General features: G+C 46.2%; 1 long non-coding RNA gene across 3 annotated transcripts in view; it reads right to left on the reverse strand.

The window, feature by feature from the left end:
• The window catches only part of LOC144768275 (uncharacterized), a 226,283-nt gene that overhangs the window by 188,751 nt on the left and 14,443 nt on the right, over positions 1-23,089 (reverse strand). The window lies entirely within an intron of this gene.

Genomic DNA, 23,089 nt, shown 5'->3' on the forward strand with positions numbered 1-23,089 from the left:
GTCAGCTCGAAAAATTTTACCACCAGATATGTGTTTAATATTAAAGTGAAACTCATGTAATTTCGACAACAGCCTGACAAGTCTTGACGAGGCTTTCCCTAAACCATCTCCATTAAGAAGTTGAGTGAGAGGCTTATGATCAGTGAATAAATCAAATTCACGCCCCCATATATAGTTCTTGAATTTTTCAATGGCCCATACACAAGCCAATGACTCTCGCTCAATAGTGCTATAGTGTGTTTCTGAATCTTTAAGTCTCCTGGAAGAAAAAGCAATCGTGTGTTCTTGCCCTGATACCCATTGTCCTAACACAGCACCTAAGCCAGTCAGACTAGCATCAACCATTAAAAAACATTTTGCAGAATCATGAAAGGGTTGTAAAGCAGGGGCATCAACAATCATGTTTTTAATTCGAACAAACGATGTGTCAACCTCATCTGACCATTCAAATTTTGAACCTTTGCGTAAGAGGGAACGAAGTGGTTCTACAATTAGGGCATAGCCTTTTACAAAACAGGCATAATACTCCGCCAAACCAAGAAAAGAGCGAAGGGCATCTTTGTCTTTAGGAGGGGAGGCATGAGAAATAGCCTCGATAAGAGAGGACTTGGGTTTTATACCTTCAGAAGTCAAAGTATGACCTAAGTAATCTAAAGATTGAGAACCAAATTTACATTTATCAGCTCTGACTGTCATACCCGAGTCGTTGAGCTTACCTAAAACAGAAGTCAGATGTGATAAATGAGATTCCCAATCAGGAGAAAAAAACAAAATGTCGTCTTGATAGGCCTGCACACCAGGCATGGATTGAAAAAGATGATCCAATAATCTTTTGAAAGACACTGGCTGCAGAAGCCAGGCCAAAAGGAAGTTTTAAGTATTTGAAAACTCCAAATGGGGTAACAAATGTAGTAAGATCTTGGGAAGTCTTGGATAGAGGGACTTGATGGTATGCTGAACGTAAATCAATTAAAGAAAAATATTTTGCCCCACCTAAATTGGCAAGAAGGTCTTGAATTTTGGGGAGGGGGTGGCAGTCAACTAAAATATTTGTGCGTAAATCGGCACATAGCCTGACCTCGCCATTCTTTTTCCGTACAATAACGATGGGCGAAACCCATTCAGATGAATATGAGGATGCAATAATGCCATCATTTTTAAGAGAAGAGAGAACAGATTTAAGTTCATCCCTCGCGCTAATAGGGACTGGCCGAACTTTATGAACCATGGGTTGGGCACAAGCTTTCAATTTGATTTCATGTTGAAAACCTTTTACAGTACCTGGTTGATTAGAAAAAACCTTTGGAAATTTATCTACAATTTGTTTAATATCAGACTCGTGATCATTGACAACGAGACATTCAGACACAAAAGATGGAGCAGGAGAATAATCCTCAGGAGGATCACCAACTCTTATCGGATTATCAGAACCAGGCACCAAATACACACCCATCTTGGCGAGATCTTGCCACCCAACTATATTGCGACCTTTGATAGTCACATAAATCTTAGTAACAATTGATCTCCCCAAGCATTCTAATCTGTAGTTGAAAAACCCAAGAATAATAATGTCGGATTCACCGAATGCCTTGGGACTGACATCCGAATTAATCAAAGAAATGGAGTTGTTCCATTTCTCATGAAACACTACGTCAGACAAAATAGTTATTGGAGATCCAGAATCTGCCATTACTAGAATTTCTATATCACCAAAAAGTGCCGTACAGAATGGACCTTTAACTAATTTAGGTGCATGGATATAATTGCACTGAATAGAAACAACCATGTCTTGAAATTCATCTATGCAATCATCAATTTCAGGACATTCAATGTTGTTAACAGAAGGTCTGAGGGTTTTTTTTAACAGATCGGCATAGACCCTGAAAATGTCCTATTTTTAAAACACATCTTTTGCCAAGTGCCGGACAAGTGGGACTGTGACCAAGATGAGACTTTGAACCGCACCTGTAACAAAAGGGGTTAGGTCTCCTGGGCATTTGCTTAAAAGATCTATTTACATTAACAACATTAACAGAATTGGAATTATCATGAGATGCCGATTGAAAAGGAATGCAAGGTTGGTCCTTCTGAAGAGCGTTAGATGTTGTAATAGATCTCTCGATGCTCTTTGCAATGTCAATGGTTTCTTGAAGCGTTGGTTTTTTACAACTCAATAAGCGTTGCTGAATTTTCTTTGAATAGCAAGAAAAAACAAATTGATCCCGGATATATATGTCAGGATTTGATTCAAACTCGCATGTTGAAGCCAAAATCCTCAATTGAGCAATATATTCCTCAATGGATTCGTCTTCACGCTGTTTCCTTTTAAAGAAATTATGTCTTTCCAGCATCTCATTAGGTTCTTCACCATAATGCCTTGCAAGGCGAGACAATGCTTCTTTATATTCATCCCAATGATCACCTGCATCACCAGTGGGAATTGGAGATCTCGGCAGATTTTCAAAAACATTCTGTGCAGCAACTCCTAAACAGCCATATAATATGGCAACTTTTCTTTCAGGTGTAAATTTTACAGCGTTAATTGCCACAATATGATTGGCAAAGGCTCTAACCCATTGACGCCATGGAATGGCTGGTTTGCCAGGAAGCTGAAGAAAAGGTGGAGGTTGTGCAAACTGTTGTGAAGAAGCCATTATTAATTAAGTTGATTCCTCAGATTGTGAATATTAGAAAAGTAAATGTTAAATAAACAATTAAAGTAGCAACTATAATGCGTAAGACTGTATGACTGTTTTAAATAAATCACATGTATGTGTAGAATAAACTGTAGAAGACAAAAGGAAGTGCAGGCAATGGTGTGCCTGTCATCGAGAAAATCGTACCTTTTTAAATGAATGTTTGAAGAAACGATTGAAGAAGGCAGAAAATTGGTGTTTCTAGCGTCAAAGTAAATTATTCTTTGAAGCGAGAAGTATAACAGCTGAGAAAACGTTGTCTTCGTGAAAGAAAATTATCTCCGTGTGGTTGTGTATCTAGGCAACCTAGAAAATGGCCGCCCGACGTATGCGTGATGAGGTCACAATCACGGTGGACGTCTGTGTGAGTTACACGGAGCAGACGTCTTTGATAACAAGTGTGAAACGCTCTAAGCTGCGTAGGCTGCTGGAATGGTGTGCACAAAGAATTCTAGGCTGCGCAGACTGTGTACTCACGGCCTGGATAACGATGCCTGCTTGGAACTCTGGGAGATCTTGATCCGTTGAGGATGTCGATTAGAAAATATTTGACATGTCCGCTGGGAATGGGACAGTTGAGAAGTTCAGAGATGTCTTGTGACTCCCAAGAGTGGAGATGAAGCAGGTTGTCGTTCGTGGAGCAGGCAGGGAATGAGGGTTTGCCGAGGATTTTTCCGGTGGGTGTCTTGAGGAGGTTCTGAACCCGCTGTCGCCAAATGTTGTATGATAGACGAGAACAAGAAGCAGGTAACTTGTAAGTAGTCTTCTTTATTGAAGGTAAATGTAGACACCCACGGAGAACGCCGCCGCTCAACTCCAGGACTCCAGGCAACTGACTTTCGTTGTCCAGAGTACTGGAATCGAACGGAGCGACAAGAACACAGAACCCCATTGAAATAATACACAAGAGATGTGTTCTCGTGCTGAATACAGCACGAGAGCACAACAATATACCACAAGGCCCCCACAAATAAAAAGTAAATTAATATATGTACAGAAAATCTGGCATGCATGCCTCAAATCTGTTGATGGTAACACAAAATATCTTCCCAGGTATGAATAATCTATGTTTGGCTTTTACAAACTTATGTAACCTTTCCTGGATCATACTATACACATTTAGATCGACCTCACACGCCATAGGAAGGGTTCTATGTAATGTAATTTTGTGGGTCTATTTATTACTCTACCGTTTGTAGGTTAATCTTAAAATTATTAATATAGGATGTCTGTTGTTTAAATTGGTTGTACTTCTATTGGTTGTATCCATTTAGTTTTAATCTAATGTTAATATTGTGAATTATATATTTGAGGTAGTGCCTGTGTAGGTATGGTTAGTCAGACTTTTCAGTGTTTTGCTAGTAAGCTTGGTGCAGGTCCCCAAATCTGCTCAAAACTCTCAAAAGAATGTTCATCAAGTTTGGGGTTTTCATGGCAAGGATCTTACAGATCATTCTGGTGGGGACCATGCATTCTGCCCAGGCTCACAAGTATAACCTGTTAACTCTTGATCACCAAAGAGGTTTTGCAAGTTTACATTATTTGTTAGTCAGTGTAACTTGCATTTTCCTCTGTAAACCCATGACATTTCCTGATGAGAAAATTGAAGTAGCCTTTGTTGTATCTTCTTTTAGTGGAATACTGGCAATTTGAATTTTCCATCAGTTGAGCTCAGTGATCTATGGCTGTATCCTTTTTGTGAGCAATAGTGAAATGTATTTTATAGGAAATCATATACTATTTCTTTAAATATTGAATTTAAAACAAGACCATCAAGATTTCATAAGTTATATCACCAGTTTTAATTGCCTAGTGGTTGAGACTGGCTGGGTAAAATAAAATAAGTCTGCTTACTTTTATTAAGGAGAATGAAATAATAAAAAGATATATTAGCACTGGTTGTGAATCTCCCATCAAAATGGGCTGAACTCATAGATTTCGTGGTGCAGTTAGAAACGTTACAGCAGGTGGAAGACTGGAATCCTTGGAAATGAAGAGAGTTGACTTGTCTAGTGAAGAAAATCAGTCAGTTCCAAATTGAGTAGAGACAGCTATGCAGTGCTTAGATGCTACCCTTAGTTTATCCTGTGAAAATGACTTTGTCCAACAGATGGATAAGATGGTTGAGGACTCCTAGGTTCAGGTGCCTGTGGAACTATACGGATATTACGTGTACGCTATCTTTACAGATACTTGTGTTCAGAACAAGGTTCCTGAAGACGTTAGAGCAGTACACGATTCAGCAATACGATCAGGGTTAGTAAGTTTTTGTCCAGATGATTTTGGTATGCATTGGTTAACCTTGCATAATCCTAATGTTAATTGGGACACAAGAACAATACAAATTAATAGATCATTTATTAATTATTGTTCAATGTCTAACAGGGGAAAAGGATAGTTATTCATACGGAATTTGCATTTAAAGATATCTTGTAAGTTAGCACCCAGGTTTGATGGGCCATTTACCATTAAACAAATTGTGAACCTTAGACGGTGCGGTTAAAATGACTACAATATGAAGATTATCCTGTGTTTCATGTAGCTTTAGTAAAACCTTGTTCTACATAGAAACGACCAGCAGCAAATACAGATTTCTATTCAGGTGAATGACGAAAATAAATTAGAAATACAGAAGATCTTAGGTGCATGATTTATTACAAGGCAAATAAAATATTTATTGGAAAGGGAAAGTATGGCCATGAGGAGCAATCATGGGAGCTAGCCTATACTCAACTTGCTTCATGTTGTTAAGAGAAGCCCATAGAGATGATCCAGAAAAGCATGGAGCCATGCCCCAGGGTGGTCGGCGTGTGGACAGGGTCCAGTGTCATGATCCATGGCCCTCACTCACCTGTGTAGGCTGGACAGCCACAAAGAAGCTTTCCTCAAACCTTCAATGGTGCTTGAGTCTTCCGCAGTAGAGGGAGTCTGAGGTACACCCAGAGTTTGGGCACAGTTTTGTCTGAGGCTTCATAGCTACAATCTATGCACTATACAAAACATGCATGTCAAATCAAGACTAATATCACAGGACTCTTGAGATTGGTGATGGCCATCTTAGAGCTATTGAGTATAAGTTCCTTGTGGTTCAGAGCCTTCTTTGCTAGTCCAGCTTGATACTTAGTAGCTGTAGCTAGAATCTTGTTGCCAGGTGACAGAATTCATTGTGCTTTTATCAAGAGCTGTCAATGACCTTCTTGTTAAAGAAGCATTCTGGATAAACATTAGAGACCAAAGACTTAGAATTTCATCCGATATGTGATATAGGAGTCGTCCTTTCTCAAGTTACAAACTCTATTGTAGCTATTCATGTCAGAAGAGGTGGCAAATCCTTTATATTGTATAAACTTGGTTTATATCACTTGAATCACAGATATTAAGGTAATGCCAGTGGTAGAGAAGTGAAAGTATATTTGTCAGAAGTGAAAGCCCAATACTAGTGAGTAATCATTATGTTACAGCTGATAAACTATATTGAGAATCATTTAGCTTACAGACTGGATTTCAGTCGTTTTAGATATAAGAACATTTATTACTGTTCAGGTATTCCATATATTATTTACAAAAGTTATTTTTATCTTTTACAGTTATTAGCAACCAAGAGAGTGGGGTATATCGAGACTGCCACAATGTATTTCAGATGTCATAGTAGAAATAGTGAATTGTAACATCCTTGACCAAATACTAAAATAATTATTTCTTGTTGCAGATATCAACACCTCTGTTATTCAGGTTGAGTTTGGTAGTAAGAAGAGCAAGGTGAAGACATCCAGTGTCTGTGTCTCTCTCTGGTCCTATTTCCCTTTCCCTAGCTCTACTGCTGACCAGAATAAATATGTTTGCATAGTCATCACTGGGTTCAGTAAAGTGAGGCTACTAGCATACCTGCTGATGGATCTGAATTGCAAGGTTAGTGGAACTGTGACTTACTGAGAATGTGGGAGCATGAGTTATGGTGTGTATTATATGTTGTACACTATAATTCATAAGAATGCAGTATCCAGCGTTTCTTTACAAGTTCAAAACTGGCCTGATTTGAAAATGTGGCCCACTCTTTTAACTATCTGGTTCGCTAACGGGGGCCACTTATTTTGGTGCCAGGGCCTATTTTGTTTCCCAGACCGACCCTGCTGTAGCATAAATAATGTTTAAATGTATTTTTCAAGAGCACCCAGCTAAGATGGCCGCTGACTAACGGAGCTCCATGACTAAAGGGCCCTCTCTTGCACAATCTGCTTACTTATCCGCCTCGCTGCAAGTCGGACTCCGCACCACCTGATCAGGCTACTTCTCCGGTGCACGGAGAGCTGACCCGTGTCCCAATACGTTGCGGGATAGAGGAGATACGGGGAGGGGTGTCCGGTGGCCTACTTTCGCGCCTGAAGCCGGGGACTCTGGTGGGAGACGGACCCGCTCGGGCACTTCTCCTGTGAGGCAAGTGGACGCGTGTTGGAACGCGGGCGAGCTGCGAACCCGCGGCGGCGCCCCAGCGCCTACAGCCTGGAAGAGACTGCCGCCGGACCCCGTGTGACGCCGCATTGGGGAAGACAAAGTACAACACTGCGAGAGCAGACCAGTACGGGGAGACGGTCGCCGGCTGCCGAGAGCACACAAGGGAGTGCATAGCGTGGCTGCGACTAGCAACGCCACATGACGGTCTCCTTCAGCCGCAGCAACCCGCTGTGAGACGCCGGCCCTCAGACCACTACGGGAATCCTGCCAGCCACATTCCTCAGACATTACGATCGGCCTGACTGCTGTGAGGGTGTCTTTTGCGGATAAGTCCACACTTTCTGCCCACCACCGCCCTGCTATGCCGGCCTAGGAGGCTTACACGCGATCCAGGTGCCAGAGAATCACTGCCATACCACGAGAACCGCGGTGCTGCACACACAGCCTACCGGGGAGCTGCGACGGATTTGAGACAACGCCGAACCCGGTGAGGGGGACCCATCCTACAAGCCTCAGCATGAGCGGCAGGGGTACAAGGGGCCAACAGACCCTCAAATTGGACAAATTTGCTTATCAAAAAGACCTGCCGGATCCTCCAAGGGGGGACATGCAGCGCAAGTCGCCCCCGCCCACGGGCGCTCCCGCCGACGCTGAAACAGTCACCCTCCACGATGTGATGACGACCCTGAGGTCGATGCAGTCATCCATGGGCACCATTTCCACGGACGTTTCGCTGATAAGGGCTGACTTGGCGAAAATGTCGGACCGTCTCGGAGAGGTAGAAAAGACCACCACGGGACTAGTTGGGGACACCTCGGACCTGCAGCGCCGGGTCTCACGACTGGAAAGTGATAACACCAAACTAAGGGCCAAACTGGACGATCAGGAAGGGCGCTCCCGGCGCAATAATATCCGCCTGATAGGCGTGCCGGAGACGGAAGGTGGCCCGGCCCTAGACCTGTACATTGAGGACCTAGTGCAACAACAGCTGAAACCAAAGGGATTGTCTAAATACTTCTCTGTGGAGCGGGCCCACCGAGTACCCGGGGGAAAGGCAAAACTGGGGGCTACACCCCACCCCATTTTGGCGCGCATTTTCAATTTCAGGGATCGGGACGCCATTTTGCAGGCCGCAAGAACGTGCCCGCCGATCAAAATAGACAATTCAGAAGTACACTTCTATCCGGACTACACGGCAGCAGTGGCCCAACAGAGAAGGGGCTTCATAGACATCAAGAAAGAACTGCGAACTCGAGAACTAAAATATTCAATGATTTTCCCGGCAAGGCTCCGTGTCGAATCAGAAGGAAAGACATGGTTTTTTGACTCGCCACACGACGCCCAAGAATGGCTGGAGGGCTGGAGACCGGCGAGAGGACCAAAGAATCGCGATCCACGGCGGAACAACGGAGATAGGAGCCCCCGGGTGAATGATGGAACCGAATAGACAGGTGGTGATTCACAAACAATGCGACGGGCCCCTTTGCATTAGACGCCCCGAACGCCGACAACATGGCTGACGACCACAGGCCCATCCTCAGGTACAACAAAGAGCCCGTCAGCGGCTCCGAGACTATTGGGCCATACCTAATGATGGAGAACGGGGTAAGACTCAAACCAAAGACATATGCAAGCCTACAGGTAAGAAGCCCGGAGCTAACTGACATTGCATGATATTTGCGGAGAGAGGGACTCTACAAAGGACACAGGAGTCTCCCCCCCAAGAACGATACTCATAAGTTGGGAAAGTAAGCACTCTGCTCAGTTGGGGGTGTGGAAGGTTCTTTATCCACCGGGCAGGGAGGCAGAGAGGGGGGTATGGGGTTTGCACGTAAGGTGCTTGTTCTGTTTCTGTTTTAGGTTTACAACTTGGCTAACTCTAGCATATACGCACGCAACACTCAACATGGTTCTTCTTCATGTATTCAGACCTGAGGTCTTGACCGAGACCGGCTCACGTCATACATTAACGATACGCCCAACACTGCTCCGAATGATCCTAGTTACCGGACACGATGGGGGATGAGAATCTAATAGGCCCTGACCCCACCTTGAACAAATTGACGTCCCCACCACAGACAATTATCTCCTGGAATGTTAACGGTCTGGGACACAAAATTAAACGGGGGTTAGTCCTACAGTACCTTAAAAGAAAAGCGCCTACGATTGTGCTCCTGCAAGAAACCCACCTCGCAGGTAGTGCCAGTCAGGCGATGAATCGATGGGGTTTCAAAATGGCCACGCATGCGGAGTTTACCTCTGGCTCCCGGGGAGTCGGAATTCTAGTTAGTAAGAATGCACCATTAATAATCAAACACACATGGGCAGACGACCAAGGGCGATTTGCCGGAATTACTTGTCAATGGGAAGGGCAGGCCTACAATGTATTGTCGGTTTATGTCCCCCCGTCACTACACCAAGGGACTCTCCAGGACCTGGGGAAACGACTGCTCGACCTTCCCGAGGGACACCTGATCATCGGGGGTGATTTTAATGCGGTGCTAAACACCGATGTGGACCGTCAACCTTCCCGAGTTCCAACTAGGACGAGCCACCTCTTCCGAGAATTTAGGGACGCGATAGGGCTAGTGGATATGTGGAGAATTAAACACCCAACTGAACGCTGCTACACATTTCACTCTGGAGTGCACAACAGTCTCTCCCGCATAGACTACATTCTAACTTTAGCAATACCCCCCGAAAAGGTGACAGCCATCGAGCACCTACCGAGGAGGATATCAGACCACTCACCAATTCACCTAACCTACGCCACACAGCACACGAGGCGACAAAGAATCTACCCTATCTACCCAGGTTACCTGAAAAACCCAAAAATAGCAAAAGCACTCACTACTGCAACCGCACACTAGTTCGAAGAAAACTTATCGTCGGTAGACTCGCCGTCCATGTTGTGGGAAGCATATAAAACAGTTATCAGGGGGCAAGCCATAGCCAATATTACTAGACATAAAAAGGATCAAAGAGAGGACATGGAACACTTAGAATCCGCAGTTCTCGCGGCGGAAGTGGCTCACGCCTCAGACCCTACAGACGCCACGACCCAAACACTTACCTTAACTAAGCACGAATACAGGGCATATGCGGAGGAAATGGGCAAAGCTAGACACACTGATACCCTTCATAGGATTTACGAACTAGGTGATAAAACAGGGAAAATGCTTGCATGGTTGGAGAAAAAGGAAAAGGCAGAAAGATGGATAGCCCAACTGAGACTCGATGATGGGACGCACACTACATTTCCCCAAGAGATAGTTGAAGAACTTGCCTCCTACTACGAAACGGTTTACACAGCACGCAGCAGCATAACTGAAGAAGACAGTACACAATTCCTACAAAACATACCACTTACCACATTAACACAGGAAGATGCCCAAACCCTCGAAGAGGACATAACGGTGGATGAATTGGGAAAGGCACTAGCAGCCTTACACACAGGCAAAGCACTGGGCCCTAATGGCCTACCGGTAGAACTATATAAATCAATGGCCAATCATCTCCTCCCTCACATGCTTCCCATGTATAATGACTGCCTCACACAGGGTATGCTGACAGCAGAACAACGCTTGGCCACTATCGTGGCTATACATAAGCCCGGCAAGCCACCTGACCAGACTTCCTCATACCGGCCCATCTCACTGATGAACGCAGACGCAAAAATTCTGGCGCAGCTCTTGGCGTTGCGATTGCAACCGCACCTTACGACATTAGTACACCCAGACCAATCGGGATTCATGCCCGGGAGGAATACTGCCCTTAACCTCCGACGCCTTAATGGCGTACTCCACCGTATCCCTATGCTGCGTGAAGAGGCGGCCATTCTATCCCTAGACGTGACTATGGCATTTGATCTGGTGGAGTGGCCCTCTCTTTTTGCGGTCCTCCGGAAGATGGGGTTTGGTCCCAAATTTTGTAATTGGATCAAACTGCTATATACGGCGCCCCTGGCTCAGGTGGTTGCAAATGGCCATACATCGCGCACGTTCACGTTAGGTCGTGGTACAAGACAAGGGTGCCCCTTATCCCCACTCTTATTCGCGCTCATACTGGAACCATTGGCGGTGCAAATACGCACAGAACCGCAGATCCGAGGGATCATGTGGGAACCGGGATGGGAAGACCGTATATCCCTTTATGCCGATGACGTACTGATCTATTTAATGTCCCCGACCAGGTCCCTGCTCACCCTACTGAACGTCCTAGAGGAATATAAAGAGATATCGGGGTACACAATTAACTGGACCAAATCACTCCTGTTCACACTGCACGGTCAAACACCCACTTTACCCCCCGCGTGCACACTACAAATAGCGACTAGGGGGTTCCGATACCTCGGAATCTTTGTCACGCCGCAAAACTCCATTTTCATGGACGAAAACCTATCAAAACCCTTGCAGAGGCTCAAATCGGATGTGAAACATTGGCGCTCCCTCCCGCTGATGCTTTTGGGAAGGGCGGCACTATTCAAAATGCTTTCACTTCCAAAATTTCTATAGTATTGCAGAATACCCAGTTTCCGATTCCGCTCGCCTATTTTAAGGCGACAGATGCAGAAATCTCCCTACTGCTATGGGATGGTAAACCGGCCCGTATAGCACATGCCAAACTTATTCGCAGCTGGTACGATGGAGGGATCGCTTTGCCGAGCGTTAAACTCTATTATTGGGCCGCACAACTGACGGTCGTCAACCAATGGCTGCATGTTCCGCAACACGATCCGGCTTATAGCCTAGACAGAACTATGCTCCCAACTGACAAACTGATGAAAGCCCTCTACACTAACAAGCGGCAAAATAGGCTTACGGGCCCAACGGCACACACAGTCAAGATCTGGCACACAGCACAACGAGCCTTAGGGTGGGAGGGAGTCTTAACACTTGCTACCCCACTTTGGGACTCACGGCGTCTCGGTACCTTAGCCAACTCTAAGGGCTTCAGGCAATGGCACCTGATAGGTATTTCGAAAATAGGGGACTTGTGGTGCCGAGGAACGATTATCACCTTTGAGGCCCTGAAAGAAAAGTACGGAATGGCAGATACCGAACTATACCGATATACACAAATCAAGCATGCATTACAGGGTGCTATCCCAGCGGAGACCACACTAGCAGACTCTTCCCCCCTAGAAGACAGACTCCTTACTGATCACCTAGCGCAGAAGGCAATCTCGCTCACTTACCGTAAACTCATAAATAATCTTACAGACCCCACGGTAGTACTGCGGAGCAAATGGGAGGTGGAATTAGGGGATATAGACGACGAAGACTGGTTGTATGCACTCGCTTCAGCAAGAGACGCCTCCATACCGTCCCGGCTCAAACTCATACAACTGAAGGTAGTGCACAGAGTATACTATTCGCGCACCCTCCTACACAAGTTAGGACACGTACCAGAACCTGACTGCCTGAGGGGTTGTGGATTGCAGGGTACATTCTACCACACGCTATGGGACTGTCCTCAAATCCAAACATACTGGTCATATGTCATGTCAGGTATTTCTGAAGCAAGCGGAGTGGAACTCCAGCCGGAACCCAGGTGCTGCTTACTAAACATATGGGCCCCCACAGACCTTAACCGAGGGTTGCAAACCTGGGCTACACTGGGCATGACTATAGCGAAACGAAATATAGCTAAAAACTGGGGATCTACCACAATACCTTCGCGTACACAATGGGAGAATGACATGGATGGGGCGATGGTGGCAGAAAGGGCGGTATATATGCATAGGGGGTGCCCGAAAAAATGGTCGAGAATATGGGAGAAATGGAATATATACCGAGGAAACATGTGTGAACCCCCGCCGGATCTGTCGGACATTGATGCAAGCCCGTAGGGCGGGATGGACGTCACATTGTATGTATGATGATGTCTTATTTGACTGTAGGAGAAGAACCAAAACAACAGTTAATGGTAAATTGTTGACATAGCCATATCATTAGAACTGCCATCAGACGTGTATACATATGAAGTTTATGTAACAATACGCAAACATTGAATGTTCTCCATTTTATACGATTACAATGAGTATGTTATATAATGATAACTATAATGTTGAGTAAGGATCCACACGATGTACAAAATTGAAGGACTATTTGCTACTGATGAGATCACCACAGATACATGTATTGTTAACTGCTAAAATGCCAATAAAAACTGTTTTTTAAAAAAAAATGTATTTTTCAAGAGATTATGACTTTTTTTCTAATGTACTGCATGCACCAGCCATGTATCTATTCCTTTTTTTAAAAACAATGTTATTGTGTAATAAATCCAGCAACTGCACAGTGGGTACAACAGAAAAATCATCCCAACCATAACAGTATGGAAGGCCAGGAATCGACCCTAGTGATCAGCAACAATGTACTTAACAGATGCCAGAACTGTACAGGTCCTACCGATTAAGTACATCATATCAGTGCAACCCAACAATACTGCTAAACTACGAAACGTAACACTATCACGCAAAAGAGGAAACTAGTGTGAGAGACGTACATAGTCAAACTTGAAAGCCCAGAAGAACAAGCATTAAAAAGGCAATGGGCCTCGCCTTTTATTAAGTTAAAGCCATTTGCTTTGCTATACAATGCCATTAGCAGAGCAAATGTCTTTAACTTAGTCAAAGGCGAGACCTATTGTATTTTGAATGCTTGTTAGGTCGAGGACTATCGGTTCTGCCGTAAGGCAGAAACCGGAAGTCGGAGATTTAATGATTCTTAGAGTGCTGCATTTATCCCTCCCTCTTTTTGCTCGTTCTCCATTGGCTGGCTTCCTAAATGGAGGCCAGCCATTGGAGGAGAGAACTGTCTCTCAGAATAGGCTCCGTCTTTTTCGGATTTGGGGGCGTGTTCCTTGCTGTTCTTTCGACTTTTTTTCCACGTCTGTTTTGAACAGCAAGAACACGCCCCCAAATCCGAAAAAATCTCGGAGCTTTTTTCGGCCATTTTGCAGCTCGCTTCCCGACATCGGACATCTCACGAGGTCCGCTTTTCGTGTCCCGCCCTCCTCCCGCTAAGTGCCCCCACAACCCGAGCAGAGCACACACGGACAACAGACGAGCCCGCTTTTGGCCCCCTGCATCGTTGAAGGAGGCTGCCGAAATACTTAAAGAAACACCTTGCAGTACCTCCCTTTGTCCCAAGAGGGCCGGGCCGGAGCAGTACATCTACATTGTTATTTAACCAACCCGAAGTTATACCACAGTGTTGATAATGTCAGCTGGGAACTGAGACATTTTTAAAACAAGATCTATTTCGGCAAACGCTGCCAGTTACTACACCTAGTGTGTTATTTCTACCCTTCTCTTCAAAGCCGCCCTCTCCTACAAACCCTCGGGAACCAATTAGCGAACAGAGCTGCCCTGGGAACTGGGGCTGGAAACGAGCAAATACAGTAAGGCTGGCGAAACCGACCTTCTTTTTCTCATGCCTATTTCTGAGGAGTAGTGTTGACAAAGTGAAGGTGGCTCCTTGCATCTCTCTGAGAAGGGGCATGCTGCTTGATTGAGGCGAGGGCAGTCCTTGGATGAAAAGTACAGAGCCCAGTCCTGTATGGTAAGGTGTTCTGCAGGACACACTGCAGTAACAAGTGGAGACTGCTACTGGCTGGCGGCCGAGTGCATTTCTTCTCGAGGTTTAGCAACGTAACACTGCCATGAACATCTAACTTCAGAGAGGAATGTCCGTGCACTTCTCACTGTGGACGTACGTGGACGTTGCTAAATCTGTTCTTCACAGACAGAACGGGCTCAGGAACGCAAGGCAGCGTGTCATTAATCTGGAACTCCGATATCTGCAGGATTTCACAAAGAAAGGATGAGCAGCACAGACTATCACCCTGTTCACGTTTGAAATGTGTGGAAGATTTGGAAGCCCAAAGCGCCCATCATCATATGCTTTCAATGCCTGGGTTACTCGAAGTCCACTAGAGAGGCAGGCCATCTTACAGGCCAGGAACTCCCACTATGCCACAGGTGAAGGTGACAGATTAGCTGGCATGGCTTAGTCAGTGTTACAGTCCTATCGAGTTTTTGGTTTCTTTCTTGCCGAAAAGAGGTAGTTTGTCAACATGCCTTCTAATTACATTTTGAGAGGGAGAGCGTACTGGCAGATTGGTTCCTTTAAACTGTTATAGGTAATACATGTATAAAAAAAAGCTCTACACATGTTGGTTCAATGTAAGTAAGTTTGTTGCAGCCATAGGGGCACCTGCAGCTACTCTCCAGGTCGACCTCCAAATGCCTGGGTTCAACAAGCAATCTCAAATTTAGAACATAGAACTTTACATCGAGCAAAAGTCATAATACCACCCTAGTCCAACGCAAACACACACCCAGGTCACACAAAACAACCACACACCCTTGAACAAAATGTAAGTTTAACATTAAGGCTAAATCAACGTATATCTTTGACATAGAGGTTAAAAACAAGAATTGAGCCGTCAGTGCACGCTTCCACCAGGCACACACACCTCCAGCCGGCACTGCACGCTTCCACCAAGCACACACACCACCAGCTATCAGTGCACAATTTTTGGAGAGTGAGTGTAGAGTGTGTGCAGGTGCAAAGTGAGTGCAGAGTTAGTGCAGGTACAGAGTGAGTGCAGTGAGTGAGAGTGCAGAATGACTGCAGAGTGAGTGTGACTGCAGAGTGACTGCAGAGTGACTGAAGAGTGAGTGTGACTGGAGAGTGACTGCAGAGTGAGTGTGACTGCAGAGTGAATGCAGTGACTGCAGAGTGAGTGTGACTGCAGAGCTACTGCAGCGTGAGTGTGACTGCAGAGTGAGTGTGACTGCAGAGTAACTAACTGCAGAGTGACAGTGACTGCAGTGTGTGAGTGTGCAAGGTAAACAGTGTGTAAGTATGCAGGGTGAACAGTGTGTAAGTGTGCAGGGTGCACAATGTGTGAGTGTGCAGGATGAACAGTGTGTGACTATGCCGGGTGAACAGTGTGAATGTGCAGGGTGAGCAGTGTATGTGTGTAGGGGCACTGTTTGAGTGTGCAGGAGACAAACACTCAAACTAAGTCCACCACCCACATACATAGGACCACACACATAAAACCACACACCACACACACATGCACCAAACACACATACCACACTCACACACACCACAAACACACCAGCCTCTCACCATTACACACTCATCACCACTCACCACCACACACTCACCCCCACAGACTCACCACCACACACTCACCACCACACACTCACCACTACACACACAACCACACACAACCACACACCACCAGCCGTCAGTGCACGCTTTTACCAGGCACAAACACCACCAGCCATCGATGTACGCTTTCACCAAACACAAACACGACCATGCATCAGTGCAGGCTTCCACCACGCACACACACACACACACACCACCAGCTGTCAGTGCACACTTTCACAAGTCACATACAACACCAGCCGTCAGTGCACTCTTTCACTAGGCACACTCGCCACCAGCTGTCAGTGCACCCTTTCACCAAGCACACACATTACCAACCATCTCTGTACGCTTGACAGGCACACACACTACCAGCCGTCAGTGCACGCTTCCACCAGGCACACACACCTCAAGCCGGCACTGCACGCTTCTACCAAGCACACACACCACCAGCCATCAGTGCACAATTTCTACAGGCACACACACCACCAACCATCAATGCACGCATCAATTGTTAACGCATCCACAGTTAACTATTGTAGCAATCGCACTATGCTGCACTTTACTTTTAAACATATTCATCTAAAGCGCATCATGCCACCGTTCTGTGTGTGTGTGTGTGTGTGTGTGGCTCTGTGTGGATAGTTTTTTTAGTAGGTGGCTCTATGTGTGGGTGGCTCTGTGTGAGGGTGGCTCTGTGTAGGGGTGTAGCTATTGGCATTGTAAATGACAATGCCATTTATTTAACGATTAATCTATTGGCAATGTAAATGATTGCCATTTATTTATGATTTAAAAATAAAAAAAATGTCACGAGCAATGCCAATAGCTCAACCTTTAATGATGCCGAGACCATTGCATTGTAAATGCTTGTTTTTAAAGGAGGCATTGAAAGGTGTCTCTATCGGGCTCTGTTTTGTGCCCTGGCACAGGCGGTCCGTATTTTATCTGGACTGCAGTGAAAGCAGGCACTTCGATGTGCGTGTGCTCACACTGCTCAGTTCTCACTAGTGGAGAAGAGGAATGACGTCATGCCAGGTGAGCGTTGTAGGGGAAGGGAAATCTTTTAGAGTAATTTTCTTTCCGGATTTCCCTTCTCTTTTTGAAACTCAAGAGCAGCAACACTGTCGTGGTTTCACCAGGGCTTTAAGTAGAAGGTTTTTCAATATTGTATACAAGCCATAATTGCAGCGTATTTATCTTATGCAACTAATAACCATTGACAAAGCAAATAGTCCTGACTTATAGATATGATGTTACTTGCTGTAGATCTGAAAGCAATGACAGAAACAGCAACATACCAGTCAGGCAGCACACTATGCTTAGCACAGATTTTTAGCTTTTTAAGCCACGCCATTAATTACGTAGGTCACGCCCCTTTGAGAGACCCCCAGTTTTTTCATCCCACTTAAAGTCCTGAGTGAGTCAATGCCCCCCTTAACCCTGGTAACGTCATACATATTGCGCCTGGCAGGAATATATTAGCCATGATGTATACACACAGTGACACAGCAAGGATTCAATTGACCCTAATTAAAGTAGCATGAATGGGTCCTTCGGGAAGCCAGTAGAAGACACCCATAAATGGGGTGTAATCGGCCCTTCGTATCTTGAACCCTGAACTTTTTACACCCCATAGTGAAATTCCATTGTGTTTGTGTGTACTAAAGTCGGTATGGGTAGTGTATAGGTGTCTGTACATCCTTATACCTATGCTGGTGTCAGCTGTGTAGAATGCTTGCCAAGGGGTCCTAGTGGGACCAACGAAAAGGGGCGAACTAGCCCCCCCCCGGTGGGGAAGCAAAAGACATCCATAATTGGCGTACAAAGAGCCTCTGAAGTGCCTAGAACCTAGTGCCACTCAACCTGCTGCTCACCCACACATTTGGCAACCAGTTTTAGTGAGCTGTCCAATATATCCTGAATACCGTTCCGTACTTCAGTTATTTCAGAATTGCAACCCTCCACTTCTTACGACATAAACCGCATGTGACTAGGTAATGGGAAAAGCCTCCTTTAATCCTTTTACGGGCACTGAATATTCTGCCCTCACCACTGGCTGAATAAATCAATGCAGAAGTTATTGATTGTTATCGCTCGAGGTGAAAGCACTGACATAAGTGAGCAGCCCCATACAGCCCTTTATACCAAACAGTCAGTAAAAGGATCGGGAGTAGCAGCAACGGCTTCAGGTAGATAATGAGTGTATGAAGGATCTGGCCTCAGACGGATATTGCCTCAGAAGTCACTGTGGGTGCCGCGTGCCTCTCCATTATCGGGGCCACGGTGGAGAAACCAGGACATCTCTAAAATCAATGATGCATAGTAACCGATCCTTACAACTCAACACTTCCTAAATTCAGAACTTAAACTTGTTACATAAAAGAAGTTTTTTTTCAAGTTTGAATAGTCACTGGTATCTGAAGAAATTAGAATCTGACTTGAATGTAGTACTAGAGCACAGGAAAGCGTAGGGGGCCTATAGGTCAGGTGGGGCATTAAGTGATCCTCTGAGCACCCCCACCCCCCAAAAACCCAAACAGATTCTATTTGTCCCTCGTTCTGTAATGTACGTGTGGCGTTTTTTTGGAGCGGTTACAGATGCATGGTCGACTGAGAACCAAAAGCACTGCTAACAAAAACAAGCATTGGCATAGCCAATAGGTCTCGCCTTTGGGACCTTATAAGTGTTAAGCCATGCAGTACATTATCCTGTTAATACTCCGGCCACACACTTTTACGCCGCAGTAGTTTTAAAGCTTGGAATGCTGTTTGCATATTTTTTTTAAATTGCAAATAACGGATGCTTTAACATTGTGTTGCAAACTATGGAGCAAGGTCAAAATTAAAGTTTGAGCTGACAGGTATCCACACTTTTAAATAACACTTTAAAACATGCCACAGCTATTTATTTTTCACTCTGTTGTAGTACAGCCTAGGGCTGGTGGTACAGTATTACCACAGAATTCGTTCTCCGTAAAAGTAAAAGTTCTGCATTACTGTCAGTACTCAGAAGCCCTGAAAACAAGCACTTCTCCTCCACTCTCCAGACGTCACAAACAAGATATAATGCCATCATCTGGGAGTTTATCGACATTTGTGATTTGAACCTGTTAAGTTATAAAAAACTCAAATGCAACTCACCACATCCGATTTGAAACACTTAAAATAGAATAAAATAAAATAGAGGCACTGTTTCTGGCGTATATCTACTTAAAGGATGTTGGGAATATTGCCTTGCCTGTACACCCATGAGACCAAATGACATTACAGAGACTGCTGCTTTAAGAGCGCCTGTTAGTATCTAGTTGATGAATGTTTTACAAGTGCTCTGCAGAAATGAATAAAAATACACAATGTCCGGGAGTTTGACGGGATGTATGTGGGAGTAACACACCAACATTCCACTAAGTTATACAGCTGCGGGGAGATTAGATGAAGGACTGATGATATTCCAAACACACTTGGTGGGTGCGTGCAGGTATAAATAAAAGTGCACGATGTCCAGGAGTTCGATGTCGGAGGGAAGGGTTGTATGCAGTATTAAGACGCTAACATTACACCATGTTCGACAGCTGTGGGAAGATTAAATAAAGGTCTGAAGACATGGCTAAAACATTTTGTTGCTGTTGTGCTGGTCAGTTAACCAAGGATGTTTTTGCACCATACAGAGACAGCTAGCGTAAGAGTGCCTGTGAGTGCCTCGCTGATGAATGTCCTAGTTACAAAGAACAGACAGAGACTGCTGCTTTCAGAGCGCCTGTTAGTGCCTCAGAAACAGCCTATTTTATGCGGCTTACCTCAGCTGCTGGGAAGCTTCAGCTTCCTCTCCTACGGACACTAAAGTGTCTGTTAAATGTGTACGGCTTCCTGGAATTCAAGTTATGTAAATGGCGACCGTGAAGTCGCGCCATAGTGATTAAATAAAATAAACAAGGAGAAACACGAGAGACGGCCTGCGGCCGTCAAAGTGAAAGTACGGCCGGCGGAGGGCATTGCTGTGGGGAGGGGGGAGGAGAAATGCGACACGGCGGGCAGGGGAGGGGGCTGAGCGGGGAGAGCGGCATGAGGGTGTGAAGCAGCAGGGGCCTTTGAAGTGAAGCTAAGCTTCACTTCAAAGGTGTGGGAGGAGTGCTGCTGGTGATTGACTGGCGATTTGATGATGTGCACGCGCATTTTAGGTCAATGCGCTTGCGCATTGACCTAAAAGCGCACGGGCACAGCATCAAATCGCCAGTCAATCGCCAGTCTAGGTAAAGCTTATTTAAGCCCCTATAGTCTCGCTCTGCTCAATGCGCATGCGCATTGACAGGTCGTGAGACCTAAAAAACTGCTTAAACTAACCCTGCTTCTGTTCTTTCGTCTCTATTCCTCTTCTCCCCTCCCCCAGTAACAACTCGTGTGCCACCTCTAAATTACATGGGAAAGCTGGAGAAAGGGCCAGCAGCGCCAGCAGTTGACCCTGCCCTAAAACCGGCCTACAAAGCTCCAGCACACTGAGAAATGCCCGCAAAACCCCGAACAGTAAGGATCAAGGCTGATGGGACATGTCCCCTACCCCTGCTCTATTTGGCCTACTCACCTGCATTACTGCTGACACAAGCTTATTATAGTTTCTACTGGCGCATCGACAAACATGCTACTTTATATACATATACCGATCACCATTTTGCTTGTGCGCCCCAAGCCCTCCTCTACCGGGTACTCAGCAGCTGCTCCCTGAGGGCACCTAGAGTGCACTCCAGCTGCAGTTCCACGCTGCTGCCCCCCGGTAGGACTGGGGCCCCTAGGGCCGGGTCCATCGCCAGTGCCTGGGTCTCCAGCGCCTGCTGCTGGCTTCGTAGCAGGTGCAACTCTCGCACACCAGCCAGGGCAGCTTGCAGGCTCTCCCCTAAGCGTTCCCGGTCCAAGCCTCCACGGCCCGCAATGCACCCCGGCTGCATGTTCGCCTCTAACTGCGGCCCCAAGGCACTGCAGGCTCCTCTAGCGGGTGCAGGGGTGAGGAGAGGCAGCATAGAGGAGAGAAGACAAGGGTAAACGACAAGGCAACGGGAAGGGTGAAGAGAGCGCAATGAAAAAGACAGGGGGCACCAGATGGCACTGGGGACGGCAGCACAAGGAGAGAGAATTAAAGTAAGATCGGAGGAGGGCACCGGCGCTCGGGAAAGGGCAGAAAGACTCAGGTGCTATAGGCATTGGGTAATGCTATGATTACGTACGGTAATCCCCATTACTCTTAGTCCTACTCGTCCTCGACCCAGTCATCACTCATGAGGTATTCCACACGACAGGAAACAAAACAGGAAACGCTTTCTGACTCCACCCACCCTCCTCTCAGGTGCTATAATACACCCCACCACCAGAAACAAATCCTGATGTACCAAGCACCAAAGGCCTGGAAAGGGAGGGCGGGCGGGTCGTATGACTGGGTCGAGGACGAGTAGGACTAAGAGTAATGGGGATTACCGTACGTAATCATAGCATTACCTCTACGTCCCTCGTCCTCGACCCAGTCATCGCTCATGAGGCATACCAAAGCAACCCCACAAAGGCCTTTGGCACACCACAAACAGAAACAGAACAGAGACCAAGGAGTGCAGCAAGACACAGTTTATTAACAAAACAGAAATAAACAGAATCAAACAGATGGGGGGATCCCCACAGCTTGCAACACACCAGAACCAAAATTAGGGCGGCTAGACAGAGCACAATTCAATCGATAATGTCGCACAAAAGTGGACTCGGACGCCCAGGTACCCGCCCTACAGATCTCCTCAAGGGGAACCCCATGGAAGGCAGCCCAGGAAGCAGACACACCCCTGGTAGATCTCGCCTGGACCCCAGACGGGCAAGGCAAACCAGAGCCCTGGTAAGCCAACAAGATCACAGCCTTGATCCAGCGACCCAAAGTAAGACGAGAGGCAGCCTTACCCCTACCAGCCAAACCAAAGGTCACGAAGAGGGAGTCAGAAGACCGAAACCCAGCAGAACGATCAACATAAACAGACAACGCCCTTCTCACATCCAAAGAATGAAGCAAGACATCAGAAGGAGAGGAAGGAGAAGGACAGAGAGAAGGAAGAACCAACTCCTGGGAGGAATGGAAACGGGAACGAACTTTCGGCATAAAACCGGGGTCCAAGGAAAGGACCACAGCGTCGTCCAGAAACCTCAAAAAGGGGGGTGAACAACGCAAAGCCGTAAGCTCCCCCAATCTCCGAGCAGATGTAACAGCCACCAAAAAAGCAACTTTGAAAGACAGGAATTTCAACTCCACCGACTCCAAAGGCTCAAAGGGAGGGGACTGCAAGGCACCCAGAACCAAAGAGAGATCCCAAGGAGGAACCGGTGAGCGGACAGAAGGAGCAGAAAGAGAGAAACTCCTAAACAGACGGGAAACCAGCAACCCGTCCGAAGGAAGAAGAGAAGCCGGATCACGAAAGGCCCGAACAGCAGCCCACTGACCCTTCAAAGTGGACAAAGCATAGTGTTTTTGAAAACCCTCCAAAAAAAACTGCAGAATAGAAGAAACACCACAAGAGGTAGGAGACAGATCCAGGGCAACACACCAAGAAGAAAAAGAAGCCCAGTGTCTCGAATAGGAGGACAGAGTGGACTTCCGACGAGATGCCTGCATCACAGTGATGAGGTGGTCGGGCAGACCCCGGACTCCAAGAGACAACCGTTCAACCTCCAGACCGCCAAGGTGAGAGGAACCAACAGGGAGGGAGACGGGGAACACAGCGGAGAGGGATAGCGGGGCAGGAT

This window comes from Lissotriton helveticus, chromosome 7 (assembly GCF_964261635.1).
Source record: "Lissotriton helveticus chromosome 7, aLisHel1.1, whole genome shotgun sequence".
In the NCBI taxonomy this organism is placed as follows: Eukaryota; Metazoa; Chordata; class Amphibia; order Caudata; family Salamandridae; genus Lissotriton; species Lissotriton helveticus.